The sequence below is a fragment of the Martes martes genome (genome assembly GCF_963455335.1).
Source record: "Martes martes genome assembly, chromosome: 15".
Classification (NCBI taxonomy): Eukaryota; Metazoa; Chordata; class Mammalia; order Carnivora; family Mustelidae; genus Martes; species Martes martes.
The window spans coordinates 18,042,102-18,059,417 of NC_137903.1; the positions used below are offsets into that span (position 1 = coordinate 18,042,102).

General features: G+C 35.0%; 1 pseudogene across 1 annotated transcript in view; it reads left to right on the plus strand.

The window, feature by feature from the left end:
* LOC308355904 (programmed cell death protein 2-like) overlaps positions 1–1,862 on the plus strand; it is a 65,420-nt pseudogene extending 63,558 nt beyond the window's left edge. Inside the window, exon 2 of the transcript in view lies at positions 1,083–1,862. The product of the transcript in view is annotated as a programmed cell death protein 2-like (transcript). The remainder of the gene's footprint in view (positions 1–1,082) is intronic.
* The last annotated feature ends 15,454 nt before the right edge of the window (positions 1,863–17,316 follow it).

Genomic DNA, 17,316 nt, shown 5'->3' on the forward strand with positions numbered 1-17,316 from the left:
AACCATGGAATGGAATCCATAATCCTTGGATCACAATACATTATGTGTCAGAATTTGGTTTGTTGAAATATATGAAATTAAGAGAAAACTGCCTAAGTCTACTGCACATTTTAACTGTTAGTATTTCACTATACACTTCAAGAAAGACATTGTTAGTTTGCTTGCTCGTTGATTTGTTTTTTAATGTTCTCTCAAAAGTACTGTAGCCAGGTCATTACCATTTCCTTTGGCATCTGGTAATCATATATTTGATCACTAAGGTCATTTTGCCACTGCCAGCTCTTATTAGCTCTTAAATTTTTTTTTTTTTTTCCTTCACACATGTCTCAGTTCGTGTTCTTCAATGAACTACTACAATTTAAAGCTCTAACCTAATGGCTCTCCTATGGTACAGGCCAGCTTGCCCAAACATTAAATGGTTCTTGAAATCAGATAAATATTTGTTAAAATTATTAATCCAGAAAATAGCTTTTAGTCACTTAAATTCCAATCAGTAAGCTGAATTCCCTAGCTAAACACTGTGTTAAGAGAAAATGTATTCCACTTGCCTTGTTACTCACAGCCTCCCACTCTGCATTCAAAAGGCTAAAATTTCATTATCAAAAATTCTTGCCAAGTAAACAACCTAGACTTAATATTGTTTAAATTGCATATGCTGGGTGAAAATAACTGCTAGAGAACCTCCCCTTTATATCTGGGCAAAGGACTCTCTGGGTACTTCAGAAAATACTTGATTCTATTGGTTGTATCCTGTGACAGCTTTTTTTTTTTTTTTTTAAAGATTTATTTATTTATTTGACAGAGAGAGAGCACACACCAGCAGGGAGAGCTGAAGCCGAGGGACAGGGAGAAGCAGGCTCCCTGCTGTGACAGTTTTAATATATGACTTGCCAACAAATTCCAACTTCTTCCTTTCTCGTCATTATTACAGATTTTTGAAGTAAAATGTAGACTGAAACATTTCCTTAGAGTACACGTCTGGCCACTACTCCTTTTTAATCCCACTATTTTATAATTAAGGACACGTAGCCCCTGCATTAACTCTTCTGGGGCCGGGCGCTGTACTGCCCTGTGCCTTTTAGAAATCAGCTACTCAGGGAAAACGACTTGTATCCCTATAAGCCATGTGCTGAGCACCCTCTGCCAGAGTCAGGGGAGTCTCTGTGCCTCCAGCTCAGGTCTGGTGCTCATTTCTGTGGGCCTTGTGGCTGTCTAGGCCCCCAAAACCTGCTCCAGATTCCACATGGCACGTCACTGCAGTAAGGAGCATTAGGCTCTAGACTAGAGATTTGAGCATCCGCAGGTTTGTACACAACCATGTTAATTGGACAGAACAATTCCAGACCACAACTTCCTTTACCCAGAATTTGAAACTGTAGTAGAAACCGAAGATGAGTTTACACCTGACGTTGTCAAAAAAGAAAATGAATCAGAAATTAAGGGGAGCACGGGTGAAAACACCTGAGGGCGCATGGGATTCCATGGCAAAACGTGAATCCAAAGAAGATAAATTTTCCAGAAGTTTAAAATAGCCCTTAAGCCAGAACAGTTTCTCAGATATGGCAAAGGGACTGCACCCATCTGGATCTCTGGTGAAAATACCCCTCAAGGAGAGGCTATTCCATATTTTCTGTGGTGACAAAAAAATATCTGAATTCCAGGTCGTGCCTCAGCTGCTCAACTCGCTAAAGGCCGACAGACTGAGCAAGAGTGTCAGTCGTGGTGTCCCGGTTGTGTTCACCTGTGCTGAAAGCTGTAGACTGGGGATCGGCAACACGGAGGAATTTGTTTGGAAGAAAGATGTAACAGAGACACCCTCAAGACAACGTGGTGATGCCTTACAAATGCTGATAACATCTTAGTCCTTGAAATTCCATTTCTAGGACTTTATCCTAAGGAAATAATTATACCAGAGACAAAGGTGCAAAGATGTTGTTTTAGGTGAGTTTACGATGTATAAATATTAGTGAGACAAAAATGTCCAGTGACAAGCAAGTAAGTAAATTTTTAAACGGACACCAAAATATTCACAGTATGTTCTTATCTTCGTAAAAGTGTTTATACGTGTGTATGTCCACAGAAATCTGGAAAGATACATGCTTAGTGGGAACTAGTTAACTATGCATGGTAGAACTAAGTGAAATAATCGTTTTACTGGTGTGTTTGTTTCTTTCTACAATAAAAATGAGTTAATTGCCCAACTAAGACAAAAACAAAAAAAAGTACATTTAGCTACAGCATTTTAGATTTCAAGGAATAGAATAGAAAATAACTTGAGCTAGCTTAAGGAAAACAGGGTATTTTTTTGAAGTACAAAGGGATGTTTGATATCAGGACACAAATGCAGCTGAGCCTTAGGAAAGACGGTAAAACAAACAAGGAGAGCTATCCAAAACACAGAACATGTGAGTTTTCTTTGATTTTTCATTTCTGAATTTTCTGAGTTGTCTGCATTCATATTTTCTAGCACAGAGTGTTCCCTATTAGTGCACAAGATGAAAAACAAGGGACACCTGAATGGCTCACTAGGTTAAGCATTTGCCTTCAGCTTAGGTCATAATCCCAGGGTCCGGGGATTGAGTCCCATATTGGGCTCCTTGCTCAGCAGGGAGCCTAGTTCGCTGCCTGCTGCTACCCCTGCTTGTGTGCTCGCTCCCTCTCTCTCCTTCTAAAAAATAAGTAAGTAAAATCTTTTTAAAAAATAAAACACATAATAACAAAAATAAATAAATAAAAAAACAGAGCCACCCAATTTTAGGCAAGTAAAGATTATTTTTTATCTTTCTCTCCCTTGGTCTGAATCCTAAATTTCCGGGGTGGGACTGAGCATGGGTCAGGGGTTCCTTCATTGAACTTCCATCAATGTGGTCAATTTCACATCTACAAAACATACCTCATTGTAGATGTAAACTTATGCTTATAGAATTGATTTACCTCTTGACCAGAACTGGGCGTGGAAAATGGGGATCTTCTGGGTGTAAATTTATTCTTTTAGAAAGAAAGAAACTTGGAAATCAACATATTTATCAAAGAAAGAAACAGAAAAAATGGGACCATTGAAAATACAGCAGTGTATAGACTACAGACCTTACTATCAGTTAAACTTGTGTTCACATACTGACTCTGCCATTTTATAGGGGCATGGTCTTGTGAATAACATTTAATTTCTTTGAGCATCATTTCCTCCATTGTAAAATAATATTTACCTAACAAAATTGTTTTGTGGGTTACATGGCAGGATGAATATAAGTGAGTTTTGTGCATATAGTATATCAATATAGTGAATTAATATGGCTAGTCCTGCTAATGGCTCAGGTCCCTACTCTGATGAAATTTTTTCAGAAAATCATTCCTCGATTATCTCACCCTTTACTCTCCTTTATTTTTCTCATTGCACATTTTATTGTTTAAATTATGTCATCTCTGTCTATATTTGTTTTTTAGCTATCTCTTCCATCAGACTGTAAAGTTCACGAGAGCGGAATTTTTCTCTCCATTGCTCACTAACATAGTCTCGCTTTCTGCAGCAATGTCTATTAGATGCAAATTTGTTTAATGATGGAAATGTATATTAAACACAAAACAGCCATTATATTTCAGTGAAATGTTAGAGCATATAGTCTAACTTCCAGATCTTTGAATATATTGTGTCGTGAACAAAGAAATATTCTTTAATTAAATGCTGAAAAAAAAAGATTCTGAAAATTTTCATGGGATTTCTTAAGGTTGTACATGTAAAAAGAATGTTTCCCAATGAACGTGAAAAAAATAAAGATTAGGAAAGTAAAAGAAAATTCAAAAATGGAGTTCATGTTTCCCATTGTCCCAAAGATATAAGAAGTGGAATAAAATATCTAAAAATGCTCTATTTACCTATCAGAAGGTACTTCTGGATGGTGATGATATGCAAAAAGTTTAACTAATATTAATAGTTTAATGAACATTCTTTTTATTTTTATTTTTTTTTAAAGATTTTATTTATTTATTTGACAAAGGGAGATCACAAGTAGGCAGAGAGGCAGGCAGAGAGAGAGGGGGAAGCAGGCTCCCTGCTGAGCAGAGAGAGCCCAATGCGGGGCTCGATCCCAGGACCCTGAGATCATGACCTGAGCTGAAGGCAGAGGCTTAACCCACTGAGCCACCCAGGCACCCCTAATGAACATTCTTTAAAAAAAATATTTACTTATTTATTTGAGAGAGAGAGTGAGAGATTGAGAGAGAGAAGCAGCCTCCCCACTGAGCAGAGAGCCTGAGAAGGGGCTCAACCCAGGATCCTGAGATCATAACCTAAGCCGAAGTCAGATGCTTGACCAACTGAGCCACCCAGGTACCCCTAGTTTACTGAACCTTGTATGTTTACAATATGGAGCATGTGGTACTGTCTTACAGAAGAATGAAAGGTGGTTTTGTTTTAGATGCAATACTGTAGGTTTGAAACAATGTTATTTATATCCAGCTATGAAATCATACCATCGATGAATTTTAAGTGATTAGTTGAGCTCTTATGAATTCTTGCCCACAAGGTGATATGAAACAAGGAAGGAAGAATATTTGGCATTAAGGAAGGGGTAAGCATTTAAAAAAATGAAATAAAAAAGAGTACTGAAGTGGAAGTAAAAGTAGAAACCAAGATAGAGAAAGGTAAAGAACAGATGAACACTGGCAGGTAGATAATATCATCTATAATTATGTGGAAGTCTAGTTACCCCGACCTTAAGTTTGAAAGATCCATTGCAGAATTTTCTCTAAATTTGTCTTTTGTATGATAACTCAATGTCCACAAAAGGTTGATGATATTACAAAGCACAGTCAAATACCTTACAAAGAATGAGAGAATTTGAGAGATTAGTGGAGCAAGTGTTTCTACAGAAATACAGTCACTCATGCAAAAATATTATTGCAGAGAAATTTGAAAATCAGCATTATGATATCCCGTATTTCATTGCTTTCTGACTTCATTCCTTCTTATATCTGAATCTGATATTCAAACATCATTCTTCAGGTTCAGTATGGTATTTGAAAATATTGTCATCTTTTTTTTGAGAAGTTAGGCTCTAAGATTAAATCTATTGATTTCTAGCCATAGTATCCAAGAGAAGGAGAGAAAGTACTGGAGGAAGAGGAAGATCTGTAATCAGCCTGCAGAGGTGTATGATACAAATAAATATACACTATATACAATGCACACTAAATAGATGTAAAATATAGACACAATTTCTGAAGTTACATGTAATCGTATACTATGGCTATGTAATGAAAAAGTGCAATTTATGCTAATTGTATAAGGGAAGGAAGAACAACTGCATTAGAAATAATTTATAACTTATAATGCCTTGGTTTTATTTAAAAAGGTAAATTAAGATATTTATAATTATAGATTATCCATACAATGTATAGTATATAATGCATATATTAGCAACCAATTGTTCTCATGGGTTTAGAATGTTTTTTTGTTTAATTAAAAACCATACTATCATCTAAAGAGAAGAAAACCATGTTATTGAACCATTTATTTTTTTCAAAATTATACTCTACCCTATGCGTACAGAATAATAATGTATGCTAAGGTATGAAGACTAAAAGAAGTAATACATACAAACACTCTTAAAAATGCTTTACAAAGCAAAGAATGTGTTTTATCTTAACAAGTTAAGGTAATGCTGTGAGCTAGACATGAAAAATTTAAAGGTTGGCAGTAAGAACAAAGATATACAATGTTTGAGATATGGTTAGTGTCTCTTTTGAATATCCACATCAACATTCATCTTAAGGGTACATAAACATGAGTCGAGATCATTTCTGCTTCTCTGGCATTATTTTTCCAAAAATAATAATTAGCAAGCATTATACTATATTTCCCCTAACAACCCCTTTATTTAGGTGCTTTACAAAGACAGGATTAGAATAAAAGAAGCTTCGGGCACTTCTATTATTGTAACAGATGTCTCGTGAGATGTGATGATGTGCAGGTTACAACATTCTGATAGCGATTTCTAATGCATTACAGTAGGACATGGACCCTTGAGAATCACATGAAATTCTCTTCCATCTAGATTACATTTTCTCGCTGTCCCAAAGTGCTTGATATGAACTGACACAGCCATAAATATGTTTATATAAATGGTGCGCTGTCAGAGTAAGATAGAGAAATATGTAGCCCTGAGTGAAAAATAATTTCAGATACTTTTCAAGTGCTTTTTGCTGTTGTAACAGTAATTCCTACAAATCACAGGGTAGACTATGTAAAATAACAATACTACCTACAGATTTAGTGAAATTTGTATTCTTTGAGGAATGTTGAAAATTTGTGTTCAGATAGTACCTAAGTGTATTATGTAGGATAATTTAACTTTCTGGTGGTTTATAGATCTCCGGTTCCCTACACACTCTCTTGAAAAGAACACCAAGGGCTCATCTCCTTCTGATAAATTATGAATGGCCTGTGATCACTGCATGTATATCTAATTAATGAAATAAATATATTAACAATATTCTAAATGTATACGCAGAAGAAATACATATATTAACTGTGTTATGAATTGAGAAAATATGTATTTCAACATACATATTGTCAATAAGATTATCGACAACAGAGAAATTAAATTTAATGAATGCTTAGAACAGTGTACACACAACACAAGTTGTTGATATTTGGCAGATTTGATAGTTGTTGGTAGTTGGTAGTTGTTGATATTTGGTAGATTTCATACATGAAATTTCTAAGTAGCTTCAAAATTATTACATTGCCTGCACAAAGCCTCACATGAAATTAATTTCATATTTTAGATACGACTTTCCCTTTGTCCTTTTAGCTTGTCTAAATAACTAGTAGTGTTCGATATGATTGAGCCCTAAGATTGAGTTGGTTCACTAAATGTGTTATTCAGGTTTTTCAAACAGTGGAATGGTAATAAGAGGATTTTACCATGTTGCATGATTATTCTGATTGCTGAAATATTTTAGTATCACAACCCAAATTGTAGCACTTGTGCTACAATTTTTATGTCACCAATTTTTTATGTCATACTCCTGACTATTATGCTCATTCTATTTGTCAACAATTTTAAACTTGCCATTATTTAAAGCTTGATTAAAACCTCAACTCCCTCATATTCTCCAAATTCTATGCTAATTTTTTTTTCTTCTTTAAACTCTGCCAAATGTAAAGGCAGCAAGGACATTTTGAAAAACTTCTACCTTTCCTTATTGAATCTTTTATTTTATGTTATTTTTAAATTTTTAATTTATATTATTTTATTTATTATTCTTTTATTTCCACTTTTGCTCAACAAACCTGAGAAAGTCTGTTAAGAAACTTCGCAAGTGGACTACAGGTTTTATATGAAAATTCAAAGGTCCAACAATGTTGAAGGAAATCTGGAAGAAAGAAGAATGAATTGGATATAATCTATAAAATCTTGAGGTGTATTATATATGCAGCAAAGAGTTTAGAACAGTTGGCCTTTTGCCTTCAGGGCTGAGAGATGACCTCCAAGCCTTCCTGATAAAATTGTCTTTACTTACCTGGAGATTTTGGGCTATGCGACTTAGTCTATGCTAGAAATGGGTGGTCAGCCATGTCTAATGATCAACCCCCAGGAAAAACTAGACTCCAATGTATGAGATTTCCTTGTTGGTAATATTCTGTGAGAATTACCAGTCATCATTGTAGAGAGAAATATGAGCTCTTGACACCACTCCTCTAGCAGATAATAACCAGAAGCCTGGCATCTCTTCTACACTTGCCCAATATGCCTTTTCTTTTTGCTTATTTTAATCTTTATCCTTTCACCATAATGAACGGGAACCATGAGTATAACAACTCTTTCTGAATAGTGTGAGCCTTTTTATTGGTTTGTGACCCTGAGGATCATCTCAGAGGCCTCAAAGATGTATTATAAGACTATAGTAATTGTCAATTTGGTGTGAAATACAGAAAAATAGGTCACTGGAACAGAATTTACTGTGTGGTCCAATAAGGTAGCCACCAGTTACATATGGTTGTTTAAATTTAATTTTTAATGAATGACTGGAAGTAAAATGAAACATTCAGTTCCTCAGTATATACATATATACATGTCAAATGCTTCATAACATACGGTTAGTGGTTGTTGTATTGGACTACAGAGATATAAAACATTTCCATCACCATAAAAAATTCTGTATAATAAGAGTGAAGTTTCCAATAAAAGGTCCAGTTAGATAGATAATTGTTTCAGACAAATTATATGTTAGAATTTGAAGGTAAAGTTATAAAACCTCTAGAAAATTACATATGAAACTACCTTCATGTCCCTTACACAGAGAACAATTTCTTAAAACAAGACAAAAATACTAAGTGTTAATGGAAGCTATTGGGCTACATTAAATACAAATCAGTTCTTCAAATAACATCATTAAAAATGTAAAAAGGAAGGTCAGAGAGTGGGAGAAGAAACTTGTAATGGATATAATTAACAAAGGGCTTGTATCAAAAATATAAAAAGTAAATTTACAAAAAAGAAAAAGACAAACAGTCCCATTAAAAAATGGATGAGACTTTATCAGACAGTCACAAAAGATAATATCCAAACAGCCAATTCATACACAAAAATGTACCAAACTTCAGTAGTTATCAAGTCAATGCTCTATTAAAAATACAGTGAAATACTACTGTATACCACTAGAAAAGATAAATTAAGAAAAACTGAGAATATCAAGTGTTGGTGAGGACGTGAAACCATGAAAATTCTCACACTGTGCAGGAGAGATTGTAAATAAAAAAAAAATTACATTTAGAAACTCTCTGACTCAAATTTCCATGTTAAACAAGTACATAACCCATGACCTAGCCATTCCTCATTTGGAAATGTATATAGCTGACACTCTCATGTGCATCAAAGAAATGTATGAGGATAGTAATTTCAGCATTATCATTAATAGCTATGAAGCTAAAACAATCCAAATACCCACCAACAGTAAATTAAATAAACTGTGATAAGTGTGATAGTAAGTATATATGACTACTACTGCAGGCGACAGTGTAGATGAATATGAATAATACTGTAGTAAAAACTTAATATGGAGGTGATATGCAAAAGAATGTATTATATAATTTGTATATAAAGTTCAATAAAAAGGAAAATTAATTTACGCTGTTAGAAGCCAGGATCGTGGCTTTCTTTGAGTGAGAGGAGAGTATAGATTTTGGGAGGCTGACACCAAGGCTCTCTGTGTTGCTGGTACTGTAATATTTCTTGATGTGGGTAGTTACAAAATATGTTTACATTGTGATAATTCATCAAGTGGTACATAGGATTGAATGTACTATTGCGATGTAAATATAATTTAATAAAATGATTCTAAAATCTTATAACTTGAGTAAGATAGAGTATAACACCTGTTTAATAATAATTGCATACATTCTGGAGAGATGCTAGTGCAGTTTTAACATCCTAAAATAAGGGGAAAACAAAATAATTCTGGATGATTTTATTCAATAAAACTAATAAAATTACTAGTAATAACTAATTTTTTTTAAGGGGGGAAGGAGCAGGGAAAGAGGGAGAGAGAGAATCTTAAGCAGACACTGCTACAAGGAGCTAGATCTCAAAACCCTGAGATCATGACCTGAGCCGAAATCCAGATTCAGATGCCCAACTGACTGAGCCACTCAGGTGCCCCTTAACTATTTACTTGTTTAAGACAGCTTAATAAATTGCTCAGTCAAATTAAATTTAAGCTGCTTATGTAATTTGTTGATTCATTAATTCAACCAGTTGTTTGTTGAACAACTACTAAATGCTAACTATTGAACTATACACTAGCTGCCATCGTGAATTAGACTGACACCTCGCATATTTTAATGGATTTAAAAATATAGAAGAGATAAAGAAAATGTAACTCCTTTGAGTCCTTAATAAAGATTTTTACAATTCCCCCATGTGTTTATTAACCACTTACCATTCTTTTAAATAAGAAAGGTATTCATGAGTGATCATTTGACCTGGAAAAATATTTTAAACTTCGTTATTTCAGAAGTGTCAATTTCAGTTTGAGCAGTGCAGTATTTTGTTGCATAATGAAGACAGTGCATAGCTTAAAATATAAGATGGGTGTGTTCTCACTGTGAGTCAAAGGAGTGAACAAAACATTCCATGATCCTCACCACCTTGAAATTTACAAACTAGTAGTTTATACACACGTGACAAGAAATAATAAACATAAAGCTTCAAGAGTGGTAATAAGTGTTATGGAACATAAGTCTGTTGTGAAAGCATATAACAAGAATGCGTACTAATATTAATACCCATGCTGATACTGACTTAAAAAGATTAACCTTGCCTGAATTTCTCATTGTTCTTGTGAAAAGCCCTCACTGCCCAAGAAGCTTTTCACATACCCTGAAATGTGTAGGTATTTGTCTAGTTAATTGTTCTAATTCAAAATGTAGTAAAATGTCTCTTTGTTCCTAGAGAGGCCAGAAGTTATTGCCCTGAACTAGGTCCATAAGTTAAGTACCTGCGGAGACGGGAGCTTTATCTTCCTAGGTATTTACACATCAATGAGTAATGAGCCTAGAGACTTGGAGAAAACTCCACATCTTAAAAGCTGAGACAAAGAGAACCATCAGACACCTCCAGAGACTGTGTTCTCATCTCAAATGGCTGGAGGAGAGGGAAGACCTTCCCAGTAGAACGGCTACCTTCTTCAACCTTGTGAGTAGAGGAAAGTAAGTTTTCCTCGTGCCTCACTGTGAGATCTTTAGTTACTCACGTGAGAAAATTCCCATCCCTGGTTCACAAGACTTCACCTCAGAAGGAAAAACTAGGGTAATGGGGGGGGGGGGTACACACTTATTATTTGCTATGAAGTAGTAATAAATCTGTCCAGTCCAGTGCAACTTGTGTGTGCTTTCAAGATACCATAATAACAATGAATATTTAAAACCCATGGGACACCTGGGTGGCTCAGTGGGTTAACCCTCTGCCTTAGGCTCAGGTCATGATCTCAGGGTCCTGGGATCGAGCCCCACATCAGGCTCTCTGCTCACCTGCTTCCCTCTCTGCCTGCCTCTTTGCCTACTTGTGATCATTCTTTCTCTGTCAAATAAATAAATAAAGTCTTTAAAATAAAATGATAAAATAAAATAAAATAAAATAAAATAAAATCCAACACTAGGGTCACTTGGGTGGCTCAGTTTTTAAGCAGCTGCCTTTGGCTCAGGTCATGATCCCAGAGTCCTGAGATCAAGCATCGGGCTCCCTGCTTGGCGGGGAGCCTGCTTCTCCCTCTCCCACACCCGCTGCTTGTGTTCCCTCTCTCTCTGTGTCAAATAAATAAATAAAATCTTTAAAAAATAAAATAAAATCCCGCACTAATACTCAAACTTTGTGAATACTTATATGTGCCAGTCACCATTCCAATTTCCCTACACAAATTAAATCACTGAATATCCACAGCAACAATTTAAAGTAGTTACTATTATTATCTGCCAATTCACATACAGGAAAAATAGAGACGGAGATAAGTTAAATGTCTTGCCTAACTAAAGTGACCGTCTCTAATTTGGTACATTTAAAGAAGAGAGAAAATGCTGAGAACTGAGGAAGGAAACTATTAATTTTTATAGATCTATGACAAGTTAGCATTGCATTTATTGTTTTTCAGTCCCCTACTAATTAGGATCGTATAGAAGCATTTTTGCTCTAACACTGTATAGGTATTCCTGAATAGTCTCATATTTTGCTTAAATTGCACACTAAAATTGCAAGGCTTATTAAGAGGAAAAAAAGAAAGAAAGAAAGAGAAAGAGAAAAAAGAAAGGGGATAAGGTTAGAAGCAGACTGCTGAAGCTTCATGCAATTTTGTAACTGTAGAGCCCTTGAAGAGAGAGAGACACAGAGACACAGAGACACAGAAAGAAACAAAGACAGAGACAAGAGATGCAGACAGCGAGAAGCCGAATACAGCAGGGCCAGTAGCTCCCCGTGGGCATCACAGGCAGCATCATATTCTTAATGGCCTTCAAAGCTGAATTCCTCTTTTCTCCATCAAATGTGGATCCTTGAGGGGATTCACTTCCAAAACCATAGGACACCAGATATACATAGGATACCAGATATACACTATACTTTCTTTTCTTTTCTTTTTCCTTTCTTTTCTTTTTTATTACTATGAGAGAAATGTTTCACATTTTCCTTGTCTGTGTTTTCTACTTCCCAAAATAATTTCACGTGGTTCACTCAAAGAATATCTTGAAGCAACAAACTAGCTACTACTTCCTCTAAACAAAGGCACTTTTGTGGGATTTTTAGCTTATTCTTAAGGTTTTTATGTTATTTATTTGCCTTTTCTCTGTGAACAACTTGTCAATTACAACTTTAAAACAGTAATGTAACTGAAAAAATACATATGAAACAACTTGACTACTGAATGACACTAATATTTCTTATTTGCTGAACATGTGTGAGATGATTTGCATCAGGGTAATATATTTCTAGTAGAATAGACTGGACTCAGAATAAGTATTAAATGTTTGACTTAGTCATTTATGAATTAATTTATGTATTAAGAAATACCAATCTTGGGGCGCCTGGGTGTCTCAGTGGATTAAGTCTCTGCCTCCAGCTCAGGTCATGATCTCAGGGTCCTGGGATCCTGCCCCACATCAGGCTTTCTGCTCAGCAGGGAACCTGCTTCCCCACCACCCACTCTCTGCCTGCCTCTCTGCCTACTTGTGATCTCCGTCTGTCAAATAAATAAATAAAATCTTAAAAAAAAAAAAAGAAATACCAATCTTATAAATTTTTATGACTGGCAGTGTATTTTCCAGATAAAATTTATATCATTACTTTGTAATGGATCTTTCCTCAACCAGGTGGTAGCTATTATAAATAATTTCAACTTTTTGTCTTTATTCTTCACTCTGCAATTTACTTCCCCTTGTGTACAGAGATAAATTACGTTTTCACAGCTTCAATTTGTTCATTTATAAATTGAGGAGGTAAGAATTAAAAGGTATCTTCTATGTCTTAACCTATTTTGGCCAAAGCATAGGAGAGGATAAATGTGCATTTAATTTTTTTAAATGATTTTATTTATTTATTTGAAAGAGAGAGAGAAGGAGAGAGAGCACAAGAAGGGGAAAGTCAGAGGGAGAAGCAGACTCCCTGCCGAGCAGGGAGCCCGATGTGGGACTCCATCCTGGGACTCCAGGATCATGACCTGAGCTGAAGGCAGTCGCTTAACGAACCAAGCCACCCAGGCACCCTACGTTTAATTTTTTGAACTCACATTCTTTAGGAAAAAATTGTCTAAATTTTGTATGTATAATATAGACACATAATCTGAAAAATAAAATAGTGTGCTCTCCTTCTGACTAATTTGCTTTTAATATTGTAAAGATCTATTTCAATTAGCTTATAATCCACATTCTTTACCATGACCTCCCTACTTTTGTAGACTGTGAGAATTTTTTTTTAAACTGTCACTTATTAGATGAATTGCAAGAAACCAAAAAATTAAAAAAAAAATCCTGAACTTTCTGGGATATTCCTGTTTTAATGACATCTCAGTTCATATGCTTACTCCAAAATTAAAAATGTAAAATACCCAGGATTCATATTAGTATTATTTATGACCTTGTCTTTGTTTTAGCTTTCTATTCTTGTCTTAAGGCTATGAGATATCAGAATATTATATTACTTAGATGTTAATGACTCACAAATTAAGATCTTGCTCTTTCTTTCCACAATCCTTCTCCTAATGCCTATTTGACATTCCCAATCCATATAGTTTATTCAGGGTTCTAGCTTGTTCCCCTCTGCTCTCCAAATAAACCCATTCTTAATCCTGGCTTGCCCAACCTGAAATGGCTGCACCATCTACGTAGAAGTTCAAGTAAATACCCAAGTTTGTCTTATCTGCATCTACCATATCTAACTAATTAAAGAACGTTGGGTTTCTTCTTCAAAATACAGCTCTTATTCATTTACATATCACCCTATTCTGCTTTGTTACTCTCTGGTACAAGCCACCATTTTCTTTTGCCAGCACTACCACGCTGATCTGTCAGTTCCTGGAACAGACCAAGCCTTTCCACTAGCTACTCTCTGTCTTGGTCACTCTTCCTTCTGGTTTATATATGTTTCCAGAACATAGTAAATGCTCAATAAATAGCCATTCAATGAATATTTATTACTAGCCTAACAGAAAAAAAAAAGATACAAAATGAAAATTTTATTAAAAATATAATAGATATTGGGACACCAGTAGAGATTGGTTTGGTCAGTTAAGTGTTTCGGCTCGGGTGATGATCTAAGGATTACCAAATTGAGCCCTGCATAGAGCTTCACACTGGGTGTGGATCCTGCTTAAGATTCTCTCTCACCCTCTGCCCCCCCTACTCTCAAAAACAATTATAGATAGATAGATAATAAAGATTGAGGTAGAAATATTTTATATAAGTGAGATTACAACTCAGGAAGAAAATGCAAACTTTACATCCAAAAAACCCCCAAACATAAAAACCAAAGTTTTAAAAATCAGAAATTCAATTGATATTATAGAGTTTTACATACACATACTTCTGCCAATCTTTGAAAGTTGAAATAGATATTAAGAAGATACTAATTTTTCTAAAAAATCTAATTAAGAAAGAAATAGAAACACAAAGAGAGTGTGCACACACTTTTTAAAAGCAATAGAGACTACATCTCATTTTGAAACATCCATAAAACTTGATTAAATTTTATCAGCTATTTCATTAAATTATCCATAAGTTAACTCTAGATAGCAAAAATCATTCAGGTTATTCTCTGTTCAAAAGATAATATAACTAGATTAAATTATGAAAAGTTGGGAAAACATATTTAATAAATTTAGTATTTCTAACTAAATTAGATTTATTCCATGAAACAGAAGAGTTTCTTGATAAATATCCATTAATGTCACATCAAATTAGTAAGAAAAATCACATGATAATTCTAATAGAGGATCAAAGTATTTTGCTCTCATTTTGATTTTGCTCACATTTCTGATTTTAATTATCTTCAAAAAATAAAAGTTTGCCTTCCTACTTTAAGTTATCTGCTACAATAAAATTTATTTAGAGCAATTTTTATTTAAAATTATCATTCTACTTTATCACTTTTATTAATATTACAATGAATGGTATACGATTATTGATATGATTAAAAAATAAAACTAGAGGGTATCATAAATAAACAAGGATACCTATGTTCATGGAGAAAGAGATTAAGAGAATAAATTATTAACATTGATAGGTCCTCCTTCAATATAAACAATATGAGCTGGAGGAATTACTTGCCCTTCTCCTTTCAGTTTCTATTACATTAACCAAAGACATACAAATAAGAGTGAACCTGTATCTGCCCCAGAAGAAGCTGGGATTGCACACACACAGAGACAAGGTGTGAGTTCAACATCTAAAACAAGACTAGTGGTTCCAACTCTAGATGATAAACAGCGCCATCTGGAGAGTTTCATAAAAATCCAACGGAACTAGAACATAGTTTATTTTGTTGTTTTTACTTTATTGTTTACCTTTCATTTATTTCGATTATCAGACAACTTTGGGAATGGTTATTTTAAGAGAAACCTGATTGAGAGAAAGATCAATTCTATTGCAATTAGGAATCTTAAAAAAAAAAAAAAGGTCAACAAAGTAAACCACAATGAAATTTGCCAGCACTCAGGACATGGAGTGGTACAGGATATAGAATAAATAAATGTATGGTGCAACTGTTGGTGGGAAGGCAAAACTTATTCCACGGGCAGTTGCATCAAGAGAACCTAGTACTAATGTCATCATGGCATTTATCTCATGTGACACGTGTTTTTCACCTACTCCTTGTATTTAATGTGGCCACATATTGCTTGTTCCAGCTGAATTATAGATGATAGTCTCATCTGAGAATGGCAGCACACCACTAGGATCACATTACTAAGATTACTGCAACAAATACAAAAACGAAGTGTTGACAAAGAGGCAAATTTGCTGTTCTTCCTTTTTCATTCATTTTCTGAACAGGCACGTGGATCCTTAATTTTTCATTTTTTTTTTCTTTTATTAACATATAATTTATTATTTGCTTCAGGGGTACAGGTCTTTGAATAACCAGTCTTACACAATTCACAGCACTCACCATAGCACATACCCTCCCCAATGTCCATAACCCAGCCACCCTATCCACCCACTGCCAAGCAACCCTCAGTTTGTTTCCTGAGATTAAGAGTCTCATGGTTTGTCTCTCTCCCCAGTCCCATCTTGTTTCATTTTTTCCCACCCTTCCCCCCATGATAATCTTTCATTATTAAACTACAATAGATTTAATTTTCTCTTCTTTCAACTTCTTTAAAAGATCTTTTTTTTTAAGATTTTATTCATTTATTTGACAGAGAGAGAACACAAGCAGGGAGAGTGGCAGGAAGGAGAGGGAGAAGCAGGCTTCCTGCTAACCAAGGAGTCCAATGCTGGCTCCATCCCAGGACCCTGGGATCATGACCTAAGCTGAAGGTAGGAACTTAATCAACTGAGCCACCCAGGAGCCCTCCCTTAAAAGATTTTGAGTTAAGAACTGACAAAGCACTTGGATGGCTCAGTCAGTTGGGTACCTGCCTTTAGCTCAGGTTATGATCCCAAAGTTCTGGAATGGAGCCCTGCATCAGGCTCTCTGCTCAGTCGGGAGCCTGCTTCTTCCTGTGCCCCTTACCCTTTGTACACTCTCTCCCTCCCTCCCTCTCTCTCTCTCAAATGAATTAATAAAGTATTAAAAATTAAAAAAAAAACTCACAAAATTGAGCCTCCCCGAGTAAATACAGGACAAGAACAAATTCTTCACCTGTTCAAATCTGCTCTTCTCAAAATTATGATTATATAAAGTGATTAAGTAGTTTAAAAGAAAGCCATCAATTTAAGAAATCAAAATAAGATCCTTCATATAAGTAGTTACTAAAAGAGGAAAGTTAGTATCTAGAATTCTTTTTCTCATTAAGATGTGAGAGAACCTAAAATCCACAAAATCTGAGATCAGTAGGTTAGTTTGAAAGTCACATTTGAAATGTGTCAGAGGCATTAAATAGCAAGTTAAATAATACAGAATACTAAATCAGAGACTATGACAGGACATTTGAAGAGTTTGTAGAGAACTGTGAAATAATATAAATATTATACAAGATAAAATAAGAGATAACAAATTGAGAAGCAGCAGCCCTGCACCCATCAGTTCACCAAATGTAAAGAAAAAGTTCACAAGAGTAAGAAGTGTAGAAGACACCCAGAATAAAACTTCACTAACCCTTCCACTTTGGATT